The 20619-nt window shown below is 41.2% G+C and overlaps 1 protein-coding gene across 1 annotated transcript in view; it reads right to left on the reverse strand.

The window, feature by feature from the left end:
* Positions 1-20619, reverse strand: part of LOC134624176 (protein NLRC3-like) — a 305899-nt gene that overhangs the window by 224920 nt on the left and 60360 nt on the right. The window lies entirely within an intron of this gene.

Below are 20619 nucleotides of genomic sequence, written 5' to 3' on the forward strand. Positions count from 1 at the left end.
GTATAGTAATTGACTGAGTTTTGAGTTATATATATCTATATATATATATATATATCTATAGATAGATATATGGAGTGCATTGTATATACTTAAGACTAACATATTACTTTCAGTAGTAACCTCTCTTCAGAAATAAAGGCTGTGGTGTTTCATTTTTCCAGTTATGCGTGTGCTGTGAGAAGGATTAGAGGTTTCAATTGTTCTTATTTCATTTGCTCTTTCTGAGTTTGAAAAGCATGCCTGTAAAATACTCTTAGGAAAGCGTATTTTGAGTGATTTTAACTGTGTGAATGCTGTAAGTAGTTGATTTGAGTGACTCTGTGTGATTTGTACCAAATAGTAAATAAAAGTCATAATAACACTAGGGAGGTTTATAGTAGAATGAGTGAAAAAGTAGAAGTTTGAGAGAAAAGGCAGTGTGTGTGAGATGATTATGAAAGTATTGGGTGAATGATGTCACAAAAACTGACAAATGCAAAAACTTGGAATATTTAAAAGTGTGCATGAAATAAGGGTGTATTGTTTTTAGACCAAGACTTAGTAAAACTAAAGAGGGTTTGTAGACTGTAAATATGAAAAAACAAGTGTTTGATTAATCTGTAGAAACAGGAAAGAGAAACAGAAAATACTGTGCTGCTGTGTGTGTGACAGGAAGGTGTGTGTGTGACTGACTGTGTCAGGGGAGCTCCCAGAGAAATAGGCAGACGAGTTAAATTCTAAGAAGATGAAGCGAATGCATGTTTTAAGAAAAGTAATAAAGTAATAAAATTATATTAATTACAGGTTTTAGAAAAGGGACAGACCGAGAGAAATAAATACATGAACTAACAATTACATTAATGAATTGAAAACGCACGTACACAAACTGTTACATGTGAAATAATAACAATTATTGTTGGAAAGTTAATACACACATGAAATAAAGAAAGCAGTTTACACTCCTTTAATTTCCAGAACCAGTGTGTCCCCTAGACCTGATAACACCCTTGCCCAGTTGGCCCCCGTATCAGGCGAGCATGGAAGGCTGGACAGCCCATGACGGGTAAGATCCCACCTCGAAACCCTGGGACAACCTAAGGCAAGGCGCAGTCACGATTGCTTGAACCTAAGTCCCTAAGTGACCTTGGAGTCACTGGAGGAGACGGGACTTAAAGGGTACAGCCGCTGGGCACAGGCGGACGGGAAATGTCATTAACAATGACCAGTGATGAGCCAGAGAGAGAAAACACACCCTGTCCAGGTGACAGAAGATGGGCCAAAGAGGAGGACAAGTCCATGGGGACCTCATCACCATATATGGAAAAGGATGCCAGAAAGGGGAACTCCTGTCTCTGTAGTTATCTCTTAAAATTGATCATTGTCTGTAGAAGAGGCAAATAATGTTCTTAAGATGCAAATTATGTGCTTGTAAACGCATGAGGGGGCGTCATAATACCCTGATGTTATAAAAGCAATCTGAAGTGTATTTTTGGGTGGGGATTTACAACTGATGGTTTCCAGTGTACGTCTCCCCACGCTGCATGCATTCATTAAAATCAATTGTTTGATCGACCTTTTCTGGACCATCATTGTTTTACTCTCGTCCTCAATTTCGGACCCGTAACAAAACTTAGCTTTGATATCCACACACTCTGCACGTCTGTGAGTAACTGTGATGAAGATGTGCAGAGATCTGTGTACAAACAGGAGAAAGACTGTAAAGACTCTGTGCTTCTAACAGCCTCTGTTAACATATGTGAGGCTGTTTGTTGTTGTTGCCATGGAGCTTTTCACTGTTTGGGTCAGCAGGTCATGTGATCAGGTTTGTTCTGTGAAAGCTGGACGATGGTTCAGTGTCAGGGTTTGTTTGCATTCATCAATAAATATCTAAATAAATCAAAGACTCCATGTTTGTTCTTTCATCATGTGACCTCTGCTCATCCATCTCTGTGTGTATCAGGATACATTTAGTTCATAATACACAGAAAAATCAGAGTTATTACCTGTAATAAATGTGAAAGATTCCTGCAGTGATAACCAGGCAGGACTGAAACACATCACAGCTGTCACCACGGTAACAGCACTGTCCATCCACAGGTGAGGGGAGGAGCAAAAAGAGGGACTTTCACCATTTTATACTAAAAACACTCAACTAATGTTTCTAATATGAAACAAATAAGCCCACATTAATGTGAGCATTTATTAAATAATAATAATAATGATTTCCTCCTGATCTCATTTCCATAGCAGAGAAAACTGTGGTGTATATTGAGGTGGAGGGTGTGGTCTATGGCTCAGGTGTAGAGTGAGGGTGGGGTGCACCACAGCAGCATGCTGGGACTGCTGAGGGTGGAGGAGGGAGTGATGATGACATCAGAGCTGCAGCAAAGCAGTCAGCAGCACAGAGACCAGTGAACACACAGTCTGTTCATCTTTGCATAGATACAATATATAGCACAATATTGAATGACAGAGACGCTGTGTGAGCTTCCACAGATACACTGACGTCAGCATCCAGAGTCCTCCTGCTGCTCCCCCCTCAGAGCCCCGTGATCAGCACCAACACATTCAGTTAGATGACAGAGTCCAGCTGCAGCTAGAATCAGCTCTGTGAACAACAGCACAGCGTCAGTGTTTCACACTCAGTGAAAGGAGGAAACAGCAGAAGAACACCATGTGTGCTACGTTTCCCAGGACACACTACAAACTGCACAAATACAGCACGTGGAAGGACCTGGAGCTGCATTTAAAGAGAAAAGACAGCGTGATGTTCTGTATGGACAGGTGGAAGGAACCAAGTCCTCAGCTGAAACACTCGTGTTTGTCCACAGACAGGAAACACAGCAGGAAACAAAGAAGCTCATGGATAACACACTTCCTGTCAGTCACAATGAGGCTGGAGCCAAACACAGAAAGCTGTTTTTGTCCAGATGAGCCCAGAGAAGAAACACGAGTGTTCACAGACATCAGAAGCTCAGAGAGGTGAAACATGAGGTTGGAGTCCTCGTCAGCATCCAGAAGAGCTGCTGTGAAACCCTGAGTACTCATGACAGACTCTGATGGCACAAACACATCATGATTCAAACATGAAGACAAACATGGAGCTCCTGATCCTCCTGCATGAGAACAAGCTGACATGAGCGCTGTGTCTGAGAGTGTCTCCCTGTCACAGTGACAAGAACACAGCTGCTGCTCACAGTCATTAAACTGACCTGAGGTCAGCTGCTAGGACGTCTCTGTGCTCCTTACATATGAACCATGTGACCTCACATCAGTGCTGTGGATGACTGTAGTCATAGAAGAGTAGAGCTGTAGCAGGTGGTGTGAGGAGGAGGAGGAGGTGGTGTATTCTAGTTAACGCAGTACTGAAACACTCCAGCAGAGGGCGCTGTTAAGTCCTTATTGTAACACAGTTACTGTGTGCAGTTATACTTCATACATAATCTGCACTTATTTCCATCAGACATGCTGTCAGTAAATGATTGTTTCTATTGATTCTACTTCCTGTTGACTAGTTTGATGACAGTGAAACAATCACAGCTGATTGTGTGATGATGTCACTGTTACATTCAGTGTGTGTGACATCATGTTAGTGCAGCTGATAACAGCCTGGTTCTGTTAGAAACACATGAACGTGTCCATAGATCAGTGTGTGTTTAACATGAGAGCTTCAGCCCTGCTGATGTGTTCAATAAAGACATGCAGGAAAACTGATGAGACTCTGAAATAACTCTTTATATTTATAATGTAACTCTGCATCAAAAGAACAACAAAGGATCCCAGACAGCTTTATGTCAACAAAGACCATGTTTCTGTGTTTCTAACAGTTTGACATTATTAGGAAACAGACTGCAGTGAACAGGATTTATAAAGAGCTTATATATAAAGATATGACAGCTGTTTGTTGATCACTCTGTGTTTGGACCTGATCAGTCCAGCTGTTTACTTGAAATATGTTCATTTACCTGTGACGTTATATTTATGTTCTTGTCTCTGTTGAAAAACACATTTTAATGTCCCTCAGATTTTTCTCCCAGATGAATAAATCTAAAAATGACACAAACTGACTGCAGCTACTTTTTGTCCTTTCTGTCAGAAACCTTCATGTGACTCATGAGAGACACGTTTCAGCTGTTTGTGACAGATCAGAGGCCAACAAGTCATTTATAACACTTTCCATCATTGTTTAGCACAAACACATGTTGACACAGCAGCGGGGCCGCAGTGAGAGTCAGAGCCAGGAGATAAAAACTCCTGTTTGACCACAGCCTCACTTTGTTCCTGCAAACACTTCCTGTTGTTGACTGGGTGGAGTCAGGAAGCCAGCGAGGCCCTGCAGGACTGAGCCTGCAGACTGGGACGTGCTCTGTGATGGAGATCAACAGCATCACTGACTGTTTCTGTGAGGACACCATCATCCCAGCAGGGCTGTTTCCCAACAACAAGCCTGGACCATCAGAGACCTGAAGCTGCTGCTGAATGAAAGAAGAGGATCTTCAGGTCTGGAACAAGGACGAGCTGAGAGTGTTAATAACGTTACTAATGTTCAGCTACACTTTACTAGGTCACATCTGTGACACACGTCACTTAAATAAAGAAGGAAATATTGGCTCTGTTTTATCTGCTGGGCCCAAAAGTGACTCCCCGTATTTAAACTGCTATGAATAACTTGTTGGTCTATAATATGTGAAACATGTGTCAAATGTCTCCATCATGAAAGATATCAGGTCATCTTGAGCCACAAAAACATTCCTATCATGAGGTAGAAGCTGGAATCAGTTTGTTGCAGAGGGACGTTTATATATCCCATATTTATCCAGTTAAAGTCACATTGAAATTCAAAAATGTCTTTTCAAGAGTCGTCTGTCCAAGAGGAGCAGAAACAAATATAACAACAGTTATTTAAGCTGTTTTAAAGGCCACAAAGGAGCAGATTGGTTATAATGCAGCTGCTTCAGAGGAATAAAGATGAAACACTGTTTTTATTTCATGTGTAACACCTTTCAATCATGTGTTGACTAAAGTCTATTGACCAGTATAAGTAAAGACATCACACACACACACATGGAAACACTGAAACCTGTTTTTGGTGCAGCAGCGGTCCCAGCTGCTCGCCTTTATCTAGACTGGGTCGGCTGCTTATCTCAATATAATCAATGTTTAAAGTTCTCAGTGTTTCTGTGTTGCTTCGTATAGGATCTCCCAGCATCATCACTGTGCTGTCCAATCATTGTGTGCTAGGTTACCCTTATAGTGCGATGTGTGTTTGCACAAAGAGAAGCATGTGTGTCAAATATAAATAAGCACAGAACAGAACAAGCTGCCAGTTTCTTCTATTTAGAGTCAAGTTAGTGTTTTGTGTCTTTGTTTGAGGCCTAATGTCAAGCAGAGGTGTGTGTAACTGGACTGCTCTGTTATATGTGAGAAATGTGTGCTTCAGCATCATCTTCGTCACTGCTGATTCCTTTGTGTCATCATGTGTTGAGAAGAGAGAACAGTTATAACGGAGGAGCAACAGGAAGCCCTGAAATCTGCATCAACAAGGAAGTGTTGGCTCACCAGTGATCCCAGCAGAGCCACTGGTTTGGCTCCAGTTGTTCTAGATTCAATGATGTTGTTGCTACAGATACATGTTAGCATCTTTATTGTAGTAAAGTCTTGTAATGTGAAGCTAGAAACAAGGCAGGAAACAGCTCCATGATCTGATCTTAATGATGTTGTTTTTATTTGTGTCTTTCAGAACTGGATTGAAACTATCAAAGGTCTAAAAACAGCCTCAACCCTCCCAAAGACAAACTTTACACACGTCATCTTTCAGCTACAATCTTTGTTGCAGGGATCTTCTGCCAAACAAGGCTGAGAGAAGATTTCTTACAGCTGTCATGTTGATGCTGTTTCAATCTTTGGGCAAACACACTCATATATTAGGGCTGATATCAGGGCTGCACAAGTTCTTTGTGATCATGAATAATAGAAGTGTGCCTGTTGAAGATCATGTTTCTACATGATTATATGTCCTGTTATTGTTCTGTATTATATTCAGCTTTCAGCATCCTTTCCCAGCCCCTGTTACACCATCCATACAAAGCCAATCTGACTGTGAGCCAATGTGTTTGATAGTTTGTGTTGGATCAATAGATTTGACAGACTTGGTTCTCATCCAGAGGGAAACAGTCCAAATTCAGATCTAATGAAATGATGGAGGCTGTTTCCTACCACGGTGCTAATGTGTGACTAACAAGGCTCATGGTCTCCAGCAGACAAGCGCCTGGAATGAGGTGAGCTGAGTGTTGCTTTGGTGGGTCTGTGCCCACGTCATGCATCAGGATTCATATTGGCAATAGTTCATATCTCTGTTCTTTAGCCTTCATCACAAAGCTGTGAAGGAAAAACAAACATCTAACAGGATTTGATGGATGCAAAGTCCACTGAGCTCTTTGTCATTTACAAACTTGTCCAACCAACAAGAGCACAGATGAAAAACACAGTGACACTTAAAGGATTTTGCCACATATGAGCATAGATTACTTTCATATAGATTTGCAATGCAGGCTTTTGGTGAGCCGCTGGCTTCTGTCTAATAATCATCTCAGCATTTTCCAATAGAATAGCTCTTTATTAGCTCTTCATTTATTGTTATTGGACATGAAACAAGGAAGCTGTGTTTCTCATTGGATGTTAGTTTCATGTTCATCAGGATCATTTTCTAAAGAGCTGATATTGAGACCATTTACTGCACTGGCTGCACATTCTGTCTACATTTCTCTGTATGTGCTGTGTTTGTCTTTCATATTTCTCCATATTGACACAAACAGTGAACAGCAGTAGATCTACTCTTCATCTGTTTTAGGCCCAGTGAAAGATCTGAAGCAGAAATGGTGTCATTAGGAGAAGAAGAACGGCGAGGAGGCAGCAGCTCTTAAAGATGAAACACAGCAACTTAGCCCTGAGCTCAGAGAGCTTCACATGAAAAAGCTCCTCAAGCAGATCATGTCAGAGGTTTGTCATCAACAGGAGGAACTGTTCATATCATAGAATGAAGGATGCTGTCAGCTGGATGAAGAAGGTTATTTAATGGCAAACGTTCACATTGAAGTCAAATTGTTGTGGTGTTGAACAGATTCATGGACTGATTGTCTCCAGAATGTTAGAAGAGCTTCAATGAATCATTAGAAACAACTTACAGCTGCACAGTTGTGTCAAACACATCTTTGTGTCATTTTTGTGTTTCTACATGTGACACACGTCTAAAACATGCACACAATTTGAACACAAACAGGGATCATTTGTTCCCACAGCCAGATGCTGAGAGCCATTTCCTTGTAGTCCTGTGTCTATATATATGTAGCATTAGATGTTATTGGAATGATTGTCAGCTTTGATAGTTTCATGTATGTTTAGCTGGACGGCTGTTTGATCCTCCACATGTTTAAAGGTGTCCAGTCCTGAGACACTGGGGGTGGAAACAGCTGTGATGTCATTGGACTGTCACAAAGACAGAAGTGCATGAAGTGAGCAGCCAAGGAGCCGCTGATGTTTTGGATTCAACAGCATTTGAAAGGTTGACACAGACACATTTGCACATAGAAAGCTGAATTTGTCATATGCCACAGTGAACTCACTGTTCAGTGTTTTTCAGGAAGCTTCTTAACTGCCTCTGCTGCCAAACAAGCAGCTGATGTCCTTGAGAAGAAGCTGAAGAAGTCTTCAACAACAAATACAGGAAGTGGACTTTCAAACACTAGATTCACTTTAGACTCACACAAGAAATGACTCAACTAGCTGTGTTTGATTGACTCCTTTGACTCTATGAAAGCTCAGTGTGTGTCTGTACACAGACTGTTGTGTTGGACTATTATTCAGTTGTTTTCAAATGTCTGCATCTCAGTGTAGATGAGGCTGGGGGTCATGGGAGGCCACCATAGCAGTCTCTTCAACATCATGACATCATCATAAATGCTGCTGGACTGTCTGATGGGCTGACGGTGAAAAAGCCGTCGGGAAGGAAACAGAAGACATTTCAGAGGCTGCAGCAGATTTCTTTGATTTGGGGCCTTTTTCAGCTTTATTGGACAGAGCAGTGAAGATAAGTGACAGCAAAGCAGAGGGAGAGAGAAAGGGGGCGTGGTCAGAATCAAAGCCAGGCCAGCTGCTCTCCACCTCGTGGCACATGGTCACCTGCTCATCCTAGTGAGCTCCACCAGCAGCCCTTTCACACAGTTTACACTGTCAAACACTGTGTGTGGACCTCAGCTAACAATAGGCTCCATTTAAGTCTGGACTACATGCTTTTATATTGAGGCAGATTTTTACCTGTTTTTATTCCATCAGCAGCTCAACATCATGAGCAGCTTTGACATAAAGACATCAAACTCAAGCTGACTTTAAACTGGATCTACTTTTAATACAGGGGCTCAACAACAACTAACATCTTTATTATATATCAGGACAGAAAGTCATCTCAAATGGAAAACAGCTTTATTTGGAATAACCAGCACTATCAACTGGTTTGGGACCAGTTTCATGTCTTTCCAGCTTCTCCAACAAAGTTCCTGTAAAATCAGCATCTTTATTGGTTTGATAGTGATTGATTATTCAGTCCCAATCTGCTGTCATCTAAAGAACAAAATGATGTTTCTATGAGTCAAAAAGCTCCAGATGTTGTTCACAAAGAAAACAAAGATTAGGAAGTTTAACACAAAGTGTTTGGAGCCAAAATGTTCCCAAGCTGCTCTTTTTGAAATGGCAGAGGTACAGTGGTGTCTAACAGCACACTGTGGAAGGCAAACATGTTCTTGTTGGATGAAACTTCATGAATCCTTTGTAGATTTGAGCTTTTGGAGCCTTTCTTTTCTCTTCAGGTGTACAGAGGCTGAGGAGGCAGGTGAAGCAGGTGGAGCTGTTATAATGCTGGCAGAGGGTGTGTCTTAGTAACTCTGTGAGGTAGAACTGGATCCAACATTGTGGATGTGTTGATGTTGGAGCCATTAAGATTCTCTGCACACTGTAGGATTTCCCTTTGATTCACTGCGGGGGCATTTTGGAGTCTGTCAATGAAACTCTTCATATTTGTGTTTGACACCAGTTTATAGAAACAGACAAATGTGTCATGCTTTTGTTCGGCCTCCACAAATATACACATTTGTTCATTGGTTGGACTTTTTGGAAGGAGACACATTGAAAACCATGTTAATAAGATCTTGTTGTTTCCTGTGGATCCGACACAGAGAGTGGACTTCAGACAGAAAGCGTGGAAGAGATTTTAGAGGCCGTGTGTGGCAACAGGAAGTTTCTGTATGTTTGCTGATCTTCCATGTGGAAAACAACACGTGATGTTTGTGAAGTTCTACAATGATCATTGTTCTGACAGCATTTTGAGTGGGAACAGTTCAAACTGGGAGTAGTGGGAGTTATTTACTGATTGAAACAAGCTGAATGTTTCTGTGCACGATGAAGATCAGCAGCTCAGCTGATCAATGAATTGACATCTATCAGTCATTTCATGAGATGAAGTCATCAGCAGACATTTGTTCTAACTGTGTGATAAATGTCAGAACGTCAGGGCTCTGCTTTAGTCACTACTTGATGATCATTGGCTCATTGTTGAATCACGTGGCCCAGTCTGACCTCTGACCCTTTGCTGCAGGTCTTCTGTGTTATCTCCACTTTCATGTCTGATCTTCTGCTGTATCGTCCAAAATAAACATCTGAATCATTTCCAACACTTCAGCAGATCTTTAGTTTGGGCAGCACAGTACAAAATAACACATATTGTACTATACTGCCCACTTCCTGATCTTATTGGATCTGTGTGTGAGGTTGGTGAAGGAAACACATGTTTACTGAGTGAATCGCTGCCATTAGGAACTAGTTTTTATATCACAGCCTAGAAATCACACAGGACCATTTCTGCAAGTGAAAAGTCCTAATTGGAGGAAAATAATTGTGTAGTTTGTGCGACTGTTGTTTGTAAATGAAGAATTGTCCCAACTACATGTGCTGCTGACCTTTGACCTTTTCTTTAGGTGCACAGAGGAGTCTGTGGAAACATCCTGAGGCAGTGCTACAGATGTCTTCAAATAAAGTGGTGTATTATCCATGTTTTCTATGGATCACATCAATATCCTGATCTAACAAGCCCCCTTTTTGTGGATTTTAGAGCCTCTGACTTTTGCTGCGTCTGCGTCTCATTTCAAGCACAAGAGCAAGAAGTGGATGAAGAAATGGGGCGAGTGGGGTCAGTGTGGTGCATGTCAGCTGTGCTCATGCTTTCACAAAGAACATGTGTATTCATTGGCAGCATTAAGGTGCACTTTAGTCTTCATAATAATAAAGTATTGTGACTTTATTATTGTGAATCCTCACAGTCATGTTGCAGCTCTGCTTTGCTTTAAGAAAATGTTCTACCAGGATGTTACTTTCCTAAACGTGTTCTCCAAATGTTCCCAAAGACTTTGTTCTAAGTAGTTCTACATGATGAAACATTCACACTAAGTTTAAGAAGGACACACAAACACCATCTGTCCTTTCATCATGTGTACAAACGTGTTCAGATGTCAAATGTACCGTGAATAGATGCAAATGTGGATCGTTCCAATAAAATGAGACAGTTTTGTAAGTGGATCCCAGTTTGAAGTTCATTGAAACCTATAAGAACATGTTATTCAAAGCAACTTTATCCAACAGGAAGAAGCATCAGGGGAACAGGAAACATTCAAACATGTTTACTGTAAGAACTGCACAAAGGAAGGAAACACAATCCTACACACGAGCACTTTAAAATGGACATTTAGCTTTTCAAACATCAGGGAGTGCTGCAATAACAACACTGTGCCCATTCTGATCAGACTGAAAGATTTATAGAGATTTATCCATGTGCTGGAAAAGGATTTGATATCAACATATATGCAGATTAGTAGGAGCATTTTCTTCATATTGATTTAGAGTTCAGTACTAGGAATATGTAGAATTAACATCTGTGTACATGACGAGTGATGAAAACTTTCAAAGGACGTCAGAATTGGTGTCTCTATCTGTGACTGTCCCAGAGGAACCTACCTGAGGGATTATTAAAGATCTGTCTATCTAGAAAGACTTGCATTGATTCACAGTGTACAATTCTTTCTAATCTATTAACATCTTCCTCCAAATCCTGTTTCTGCTGCATCAGAAGGGCTCAAACCTCCTGCTGTTGTCTGCTGGACCATCAATTCTACTTTATGATGATCTTCAAAGATAAAAACGTGAGTTTATTTGTGAACTCTGTGAAATGATGTTTAGTTTGAACCAATCCTGTGTCAGCTGCAGCCACATCATTGCCACGCATACAAATGGCTGCATTCCTGTTTAGACCTGCTGGCTGTCAATGGGCTTCATTCCATTTCAGACTGCCGGTGGTCGCTGTGATCTAAACTCAACATGGCTCCTGTGTTAGAAGAGCCTCTGATTTTAAATTTGCACATTGAATAGTTTCTTTGCAACACTATGGAGCTACCAGCCCAGTATATGTAGCCCACAGTAGATGGAGTTATCAAGCTGCCCTGACAAACATCAGGACTCATGTGATCCCTACATGTGGACCTTTCACACATGGATCCAAGTGCAGATTCAACTCTGCATTACATTTGACTTCAGCTGTTACACACTTTCATTTTCTAGCTGTGTCACTTCCTGCTTTTTGGATCAGATAGTTTATCCATGTCCACAAATGTTTGGCTGCATGTTTGTATCATCTATATTTTCCAGTCTTCATACAGCCGATATTTCATGTGGACTCCAATCTGCCACCTGCCATCACGTTTTCAGGGTTCATTCAGTGTTGAAATGTAGGACAAACAGCAGCACATGTTCTCTAAATGTTTGCAGTCATTTTAAATGAAGCTGATTCTACATGAGACATTTTCCACATTTATTGTCTTTGAACAGAGAATAATAAAGCCATCAAACATATACAGGCTGTGCAAATACAAACTTCTGTGGTGCATTTGATGACCTGCAGAGGAGAACAAGTCGGGCTTTTCAGCCCTAACACAACCTCTTTGTTCTCAATACTACAAAACCTTCAAAGGCTGATATGCAAGTTTGCATGAATCACCAACACAGTTGTGTTTGTTTCTAGTATAGTTATAAATAAGCTGATCAAATATCTGCTGACTGATTAGATCCAGTATCTATTACAGATGAACTGGATATCACAGCATGTTGTTAATCCATCATATCAAACTAAACAGTGTTGCTGCTGTAAATATCCTCCAATAAAGTCTGCTGAGGGCTGCTGTTGCCAGGTAACGATGATGTCACACTGGATCTTCTGATCTTTAGCATCGTAGCGCTCGGAGTCTGATGTTGGCTCATGTGTTGTCAGACACCAACATGACGTTCTACTAGTCAAGGCCTCACCTTAACCCACTGATGCTGATCACACAGACCCACTAATAGAACTGTTTGATCAGGTTTATGCAGCGTCACCATTAATGTCACATTTAATCACATTTACATTACAAGCCCACTACAACCATTATCAACATTTAAATTACATTATACATCTTCACTGATTTAAGCACCACTATTTTGATCTGATTCATTTTTAACACCTTAACAGTTCATTCCTCAAATCAAACAAGATATTTGACCCTCAAAAAATGTACCAACAAATAATTTTGCAATAAAATATTTATTTTTCAACCTTTACAAGTGAAATCAAACAAGTGTGTTTAACAGTGAAACCAGAGTGGAAGCTGCTCATATAGAGTCCAACCCAGGCTAAAGTAAGTTGAGTAGAGCAGCATCATCAAAGTGTCGGCTCTCTGAACATGGTGCAAGATCGCCATCTGCAGGACAAAACTAGTTTTTCTCCTCGTCAACGTCAAGATGACGTCATCGTACAGCAAAACATGCAGATCAGGTGACATGACTGTCTGAGAGGCGGAGTTAAACTGTGGCAGGTGAGCATGTGGAGGAGGAGCAACAACATGACGCTGGAACATCATCATTGCATTATAGAGTTTCCTCTCTAACTGGATGCTGCTGTGAACAAGAACAGCTGTGGAACCAGAGTCCTGAGTGTCATCTATGGATGAATGCAGGTCAGTGTGTTGCTGGTGGAGGTGATGAATCACAGTGTCCATCTCACAGTGGGGTCAGAGCTTTTCTTCAGCTGCTGTGGTCTTCAAATGTAAGGCATTGACGGCTCTTCTTTTCAGCTCCGTTGGAATATCACCTTCTTCTGTCTGAGAAATATTCATGAAACAAACCTGACAAAAGACAAACAGCAGCATTAAAGTAAAGTGAATTTATAAATTCACTGAAAATGCATATTTGAACTCTACCTACTTGTTCATCAAGGCATGAGTACAAGGGCAAGGAGACTTCACAGACATGTTGAAATTATGATGTGAAGACGGTGGACTGTGGTGGCCTCTGCAGACTGTTGGACTCTGCTACAATCTTCTTCAGTCTCTGTTACAGCCGTGGGTTTGCTTGGACAGCCTGATAGCGACTCCCTGTCCGTCTGGAACAAAGTGTTTACATTAAAACAGATGTTTACACAAAACACCAACAACACATGTCAACATCACATGATACTTTATTTATTATATTATATATTATTATCATTTATTCATATTTATTTTCAATGAAGATGACAACCAACTGTGCTTGAATCACTGAATTTACACCAAGCACTGCAGATATATTTTAAGACTTTATGTTTTATAAATAGTGAAAAAAAAATGCTTTGTGTTGTCAATAGAGACACATTAAACAAACTTTGCTAGATGACAATAAGCTCAGTTAAATCAGTACAATAAGTGTGGAGCCCTTCCTTCAGAACGTGTCTGCGTAGGTTCTCAGTCATCCAGGTCATGGTAGTCCAAGAAGCAACCACAAGCTCCCTGCAGAACATTTTGCAAAGTGAAATTTGTTTATTATCCCATCAACAGTTTACCTACAGAACCGGTACAATTTAAATTACCATTTTAAAAGCTCAGCATCTTGAACCATCTTATCAGCTTCATAAATATTTGTGTTTAATGTGTATTAATGATGGAGATCATTAGATAACACCTCACAGACTGATCACCAACCCACTCCAGTGGACATAAGAGTAGAAAATATGATTTAGTGTCAACATTTAAGGACTGCTGCTGAAAAGGCCGTCTTATATGGCGTTACTTTTGTGCCACTATTCTGAGCGCATGTAAAACAATTTGAACGCACGTAAAAAAAAAAGAAAAAAAAAGAAAAAGGTGTTGCATTTTGAGGAGAAATTTATTTCGAGCGAAGAAAAGCTAAATGTGAGTGAACAAAATTCATTGCTGCATGCAAAAACTGAATTTCAGTGTTTGCTATTATCCACACACACACACACACACACAACAGCAGCCCCTCCTACTCAGTTTTTGCATTTGCGCTCGCTCACAATGTGTCGCTCGCTCGCGCTCTCAACATTTCTGCTTGTACGCGCTCAACTCTTTCTCTGCACCGTTATAGTTGTGCCACAAAACCAGCCAATCACAGACTTGGATGCAAAAGAAATCTGATTGGCTGTTTTGGTCTCCAGTCAGCTCAAAATGACGAAAGGCACAAATCCCAGAATCCATTTCGTCCAAAACTCAAACGAGGCAGTGGCGGAGGAACACAGAGTGGTGGAGTTTGAAATTTAACTCTGTCTGGGTCACATAATAAACTTTTAAGATATTTTCATGTGAGAATGGTGCTGTGTAAACTTCAAATACCTGCTCGATTCATCAAGACATCCAGGGGTGGATCTAGAGAAATTTTCTTAGGGTCGCATGAGGGTGGCAAAGAAATCAAATGGGGTGGCAAAATCAAAGCCTTTTTTCCCCCAAACACATATGCAGGTGGTTACATATGGTTAAAATGATTCAAATGCAGTAAGTATACAAGTTTTTCATATAAATATAGTCTATAACTTAATTATTGTCTGTAGCCCAAATAATTACACACTTTAGTTACATAAAACGTGTGAGTTTTGATTCTATGTACTGTATAGCCTGTATAATAAATAAATATGTAGCCCAATAAGTATAAACTCCAGAAAGCTACACAACACGGGGTGGTTCATTTACAAACACAAGTCTAACTTAAGTTTCACTGTTTTTTGTTAGAAAACAATCACATTGTTACAGCACTGACCTCCCACATCATGAAGACCCTGGAAAGGCTCATCCTGGACCAGCTGCGACCCATAGTAAGACCACATCTGGATCCCCTTCAATTCGCTTATCAACCTCGTCTTGGAACTGAGGACGCCATCATCTACCTGCTCAATCGTGTCTACACCCATCTGGGCCAGCCGGCGAGCACTGTGAGGGTCATGTTTTTCGACTTTTCTAGTGCTTTCAATACCATCAGGCCTGTTGGCCTGATGGGGCGATCGTGGCTGTGGGGCGATCGTGGCTCAAGAGTTGGGAGTTCGCCTTGTAATTGGAAGGTTACCGGTTCGAGCCCCGGCTCGGACAGTCTCGATTGTTGTGTCCTTGGGCAAGACACTTCACCCGTTGCCTACTGGTGGTGGTCAGAGGGCCCGGTGGCGCCAGTGTCCGGCAGCCTCGCCTCTGTCAGTGCGCCCCAGGGTGGCTGTGGCTACTTGCCATCACCAGTGTGTGAATGTGTGTGTGAATGGGTGAATGACTGGATATGTAAAGCGCTTTGGGGTCCTTAGGGACCAGAAAGGCGCTATATAAATACAGGCCATTTACCATTTACCATAAGTTAACAGCCATGCAGGTGGATGCTTCTCTGGTGTCCTGGATTGTTGATTACCTGACAGGAAGACCACAATATGTACGTCTCCCACAGTGTGTGTCTGACAAGGTAATCAGCAACATAGGGGCACCACAGGGGACTGTCCTCTCCCCCTTCCTCTTCACCCTCTACACCACAGGCTTCAGCCACTGCACAGAGACCTGCCATCTTCAGAAGTTTTCTGATGACTCCGCAGTGGTTGGATGCATCAGCAGGGATGATGAGACAGAGTACCGGGCTGTGGTCCACTCCTTTGTCACGTGGTGTGAGCAGAATCATCTGCAGCTCAACGTGGCAAAGACCAAGGAATTGATAGTGGACTTCAGGAAGACCAGGAAACACTTGACCTCTGTTTCAATCCAGTGGGTCAGTGTTGATATTGTGGAGGACTATAAATACCTTGGAGTACACATTGACAATAAACTGGACTGGACAAAAAACACCACAGCACTTTACAGAAAGGGCCAGAGTCGTCTCTATTTTTTGAGGCGACTGAGGTTGTGATGGACCGAGCAGTGAAGGAAACTTAGGCACAGGTTAAAGTCCAAAAAAATGATTTTTTATTTAACCCAAAAAACATAATTGGTTAAATCATGGAAAAAGAATCAAAATCTTGGGCCCATAAAAGAGGTCAAAATAACAGAACTCTACTCAAAATTGACAACACTACTGATAACTCAAACAAACTGACCTAACTTAACGAGACAAAGGGCTGATCAGCCCACAAAAAACACAAGAAGCGGTAAAACACACAAAACCTAACTAAACCAAACATAATGAACTCCAATTCCCCCCCATGGTCCCGAGTTATGGCATGAACCAATTTGCAGTTTTCCTTTAAAACTCGCTCCGCCCCTTTTCCACCTCTTGGCTCCTTAATCAAGGGACTGGAACAGCTGCAACTAAGGTAACTCAGAAAACAAAAGATTAATCATACATAACAGTAGTGATGGCCAAATGAAGCTTTCTGAAGCATTGAAGCTTGTATTGAAAAACGATTCATTACTCGAAGCTTTTCAACACAGTCCTCTCTGGTGACATCTTGTGGCCAAAAATATGAAGCGCAGCTTGAATCCACAAAATAAAACCAACTGCTTCATAATGACTGCCCACTCTACAGAGCGGAACTCTGTCTGATATTGGGCTGCAGTTGTGTTGCTTTGAACGTGTATTTTTTGGTGTTAAAAAATGTGGTTTATTTGTTTAATAAATAATTTTGACCAGTAAACCTTCCTTGTTTAAACATGCTCCATGGTTTGGTCTTTCTTTGCTTGTGATTTCTTGATGTTGGTAAATACATAAATAATTGAAAAATACCACGTTACATATAACATACATATAATAATGCACATTATGGAGTATGCTTCTGCTGCGAGGTCCTGCCTCCATGTATTTATGCAATTAATCGCTAGACGGGTATATTTATAAATAATATTATATTAGGGAAATTTTCCTATACATATTTTTGACCAGGGGGCAGAATTAATTGTGAAATGGAAAGGGAAAATGCTTGTGAACTTTCAAATTAAAAACATGATGCATTTAAGGTAATCCTTTTTCATTTTTATTTAAGAAGAGAATTTGTTCCACTGTGCGATGGCCGAACCTGTTCCTTTTCGTGGAGATCATTTCTCCTGCCTTAAGGGAAATCCCTTCACATGGCAGAGAAGAGGCTGGAGTGCAGGGAAACTGGTAGAGATGCAGTTCTACATTCTAACTGGGCCCCACAAACTATCAGCTAAAGGGAATAAATAAATTAAATTGCTGCACATTTTGTAGACTAACATTTTAAGATTATTTTGAAAATAAAATATATCTTTTTATAATATTAAATGTTACGAGTCAAATGTAAGTCTTTCTAAAGTTATTTAATGATATTTATATTATGAAAAGCAGATTTTTGACATTTTAAGTTTTCCCCCTTTTTTCAGATAAAATAAACACGCACAAAACAAAAGCAAACAGCCAGAACACTAAGCTGGAAAACCCACCCGATTGACCAAAATCAACTAAAATACTCCACACAACAGAACCTCCTCCATTCCTCGCTGGCTCCAAATCTGTCAGTAGAATGATCAGTGGTTCGCTCTCTGTCACCATCAAAACACTCCACAAATCCCGCGAATGATTCACCTGCTTATAAACCATTGAATCAGATACCGAAGCAGTCACGTTCTAAATGAAGCTTTGGACGTCACTGATCACGTGACTCTGGCCAAATGAATCAAGCTTCGACACAGTGCTTCTGAAGCAGTGTGTTGATTTTTTTGACACACGCACCGGAGCGTCAGCTTCAAGCGAGCCATCACTACATAACAGTGTGAACTAAAATGTGCGCACTTATTTTAGAATGCAGTGTTATGTGGATATGTGAATTAATTCTAAACCAAACCCAGTTATTTATTGTGCTGTAAATTCCTATATTTAAAGAAAGACAAATGTGAATGCAATGTTACTTATAAGCCTCTACACTAACATGGTGGATATTACCACTGTGTGGCTGTAAGTGCAGCCATCACAGAGGTCCTTAAACATCTGCCAGAAAATGCTCAGGATTTACTACGAGTCTGTTGTGGCCAGTGCGATCCTCTATGCCGTTGCATGCTGGGGGAGCAGGCTGAGGGTCACAGATGCCAACAGACTCGATAAACTGATCCGTAAGGCCAGTAGTGTTGTGGGGATGGAGCTGGACTCCCTCAAGGTGGTGTCGGAGAGGCAGATGTTGTCCAAGATAAAGACAATGTTGGATAACACCTTCCACCCACTCCATGACATGCTGGTCAGTCACAGGAGCACGTTCAGTGAGAGTACCAAAAAGCACCACTGAACGACACAGGAAATCATTCCTGCCTGTGGCCATGTGCATATATATATCTATATCTATATATATATATATATATATATATATCTATATATATATATATATACATATATATATCTATATCTATATATATATATATATATATATATATATCTATATATATATATATATACATATATATATATATATATATATATATATATATATATATACATATGTAACATAGTTAGATAGAGTCAAAGTTAAATCCCGCTAAATGGGACATTGGCGCCACCTACTGTTGTAAAAGTCACCCTGCAACATTCACAAAGGGCAAGGGATTCTGGGTAATCCTCAGAATAATGGAGGATTCCCGCGAGGTAAGGAATGCGCAAATGTCGTGGGGAAGAAAAATCATATTGCAGGTTGTTAAAGTAATACAATCTGACCCGATTATTTTTTGTTGTTTATACATCATTTGTTGCGGGTCATTTCTCCAGTCTTTATGTTGAATTGAGTGCACGTTTATGTGAGATTTCTTTATTGGGAAGAGAGGAAAAAAATGGGAGCATAGTTAGCTAACTCTGTTGTTGCTTTCCCATTTAGATCTTGTGCTGCTTGCCCACGCCATTAAAAGAGAGCATTCTAACCATTGCCTTTTTGTTGTGAATGCAGGTATGTGACTGTGCCACACTGTTTAGAGAATTTCAAATTGTTTCATGTACAGTTTTGAAATATATTCCTGTTGTTGAGCTTTTTCTATTTTGGTTGTATAAATTTACCACTATACAATCACACTGCAAGTGGAAATGTAATCCTCAAAATAATGGAGGATTCCCGCAAGATCTTGTGCTGCTTGCCCACGCCATTAAAAGAGAGCATTCTAACCATTGCCTTTTTGTTGTGAATGCAGACCAGAGAAGACACTACACAGAGGTCACATTGGTGCCGTGACCCGTTCATGACGCTGCTGGATCGGGCTGGTGTCTTCTCGTCGCAGCATCATCGTGGAGCATCAGCTTCCCTATTGTTTAGACTGTTGGGTAACGGAATCAAACTTTGGGGACTGTTGGATATACTTTCATATTGGCTTTGTATATTGCCATATTGTATTAAGCCTGTCTTAGCTCTTTTCATATCCTGCTAGATATGGATCTGAGTGACTCTGATGACACCCCAAATGTGACTCCCCTTGGTGTGGGTAGGGGTAGAGGGTTCACAACTGTTCCTTTTTCACTGGGTGACTGTCGGGTGGGGCAAAGAGAAGCAGATAGTTCTTGTGGGCTTGTGGCTGAGTCACAGTCAGTACACTACACTAAGGCATCTACCTCAGACCCCCCAATAACTGATGTCAGTCTAGTCGACCAAATGAACGACATTGTGCAGCAAATTGGGCAACGCCTGGCTGACAGCATTCTGTCACACCTGACTCCGCCACACACTTCGAGCCCTGCATCTGCTACATATACATGTCCTGAGGGGGCGCATGAAACAACGGATCGCCCCTCCAGCCGCTCATTGGACCTCTCTCAAGTCCAGCTGGTGGCTCCACGACAGGTTAAAGACCCACCTGTGTTTCGGGGGGAGAGTTCGGACTCATTGTCTGTTGATGAGTGGCAGGAAGCCATGCAGAGTTACATAAAGAAGAGTGGCATTCTCCCAGAAAACCAAGCTGAGGAGATTTTGATGCATCTGAGAGGCAGGGCAAAAGATGTTGTGAAATTTGGTGTGAGGAATGGTGGAATTGATGTCCAGCATAATCCACAAGCTACCTACAGACTTCTGCACAAACATTTTAGTTCCACCCAGTGCTCGTCTGTGCCCCTGGCTGACTTTTATTCCACCCTGCCGAAGGACCGGGAGGATCCATATGAGTATTGGCTGAGGCTGAACAAGGCTGCTGATGTTGTAACTGTCTTAAGGAGCAGGGGAAATCTTTTGAGAACTCTGGTGTGGAGGTTGCACGCATGTTCATCAGACACTGCCCCTGCAGAGACTTGGCTCTTATTTTTAGAACCAAAACGTGATAAATGGTCAGCTTGTGAAGTTCAGGAGGTACTGGATGAGTATCA

This window comes from Pelmatolapia mariae, linkage group LG3_W (assembly GCF_036321145.2).
Source record: "Pelmatolapia mariae isolate MD_Pm_ZW linkage group LG3_W, Pm_UMD_F_2, whole genome shotgun sequence".
Classification (NCBI taxonomy): Eukaryota; Metazoa; Chordata; class Actinopteri; order Cichliformes; family Cichlidae; genus Pelmatolapia; species Pelmatolapia mariae.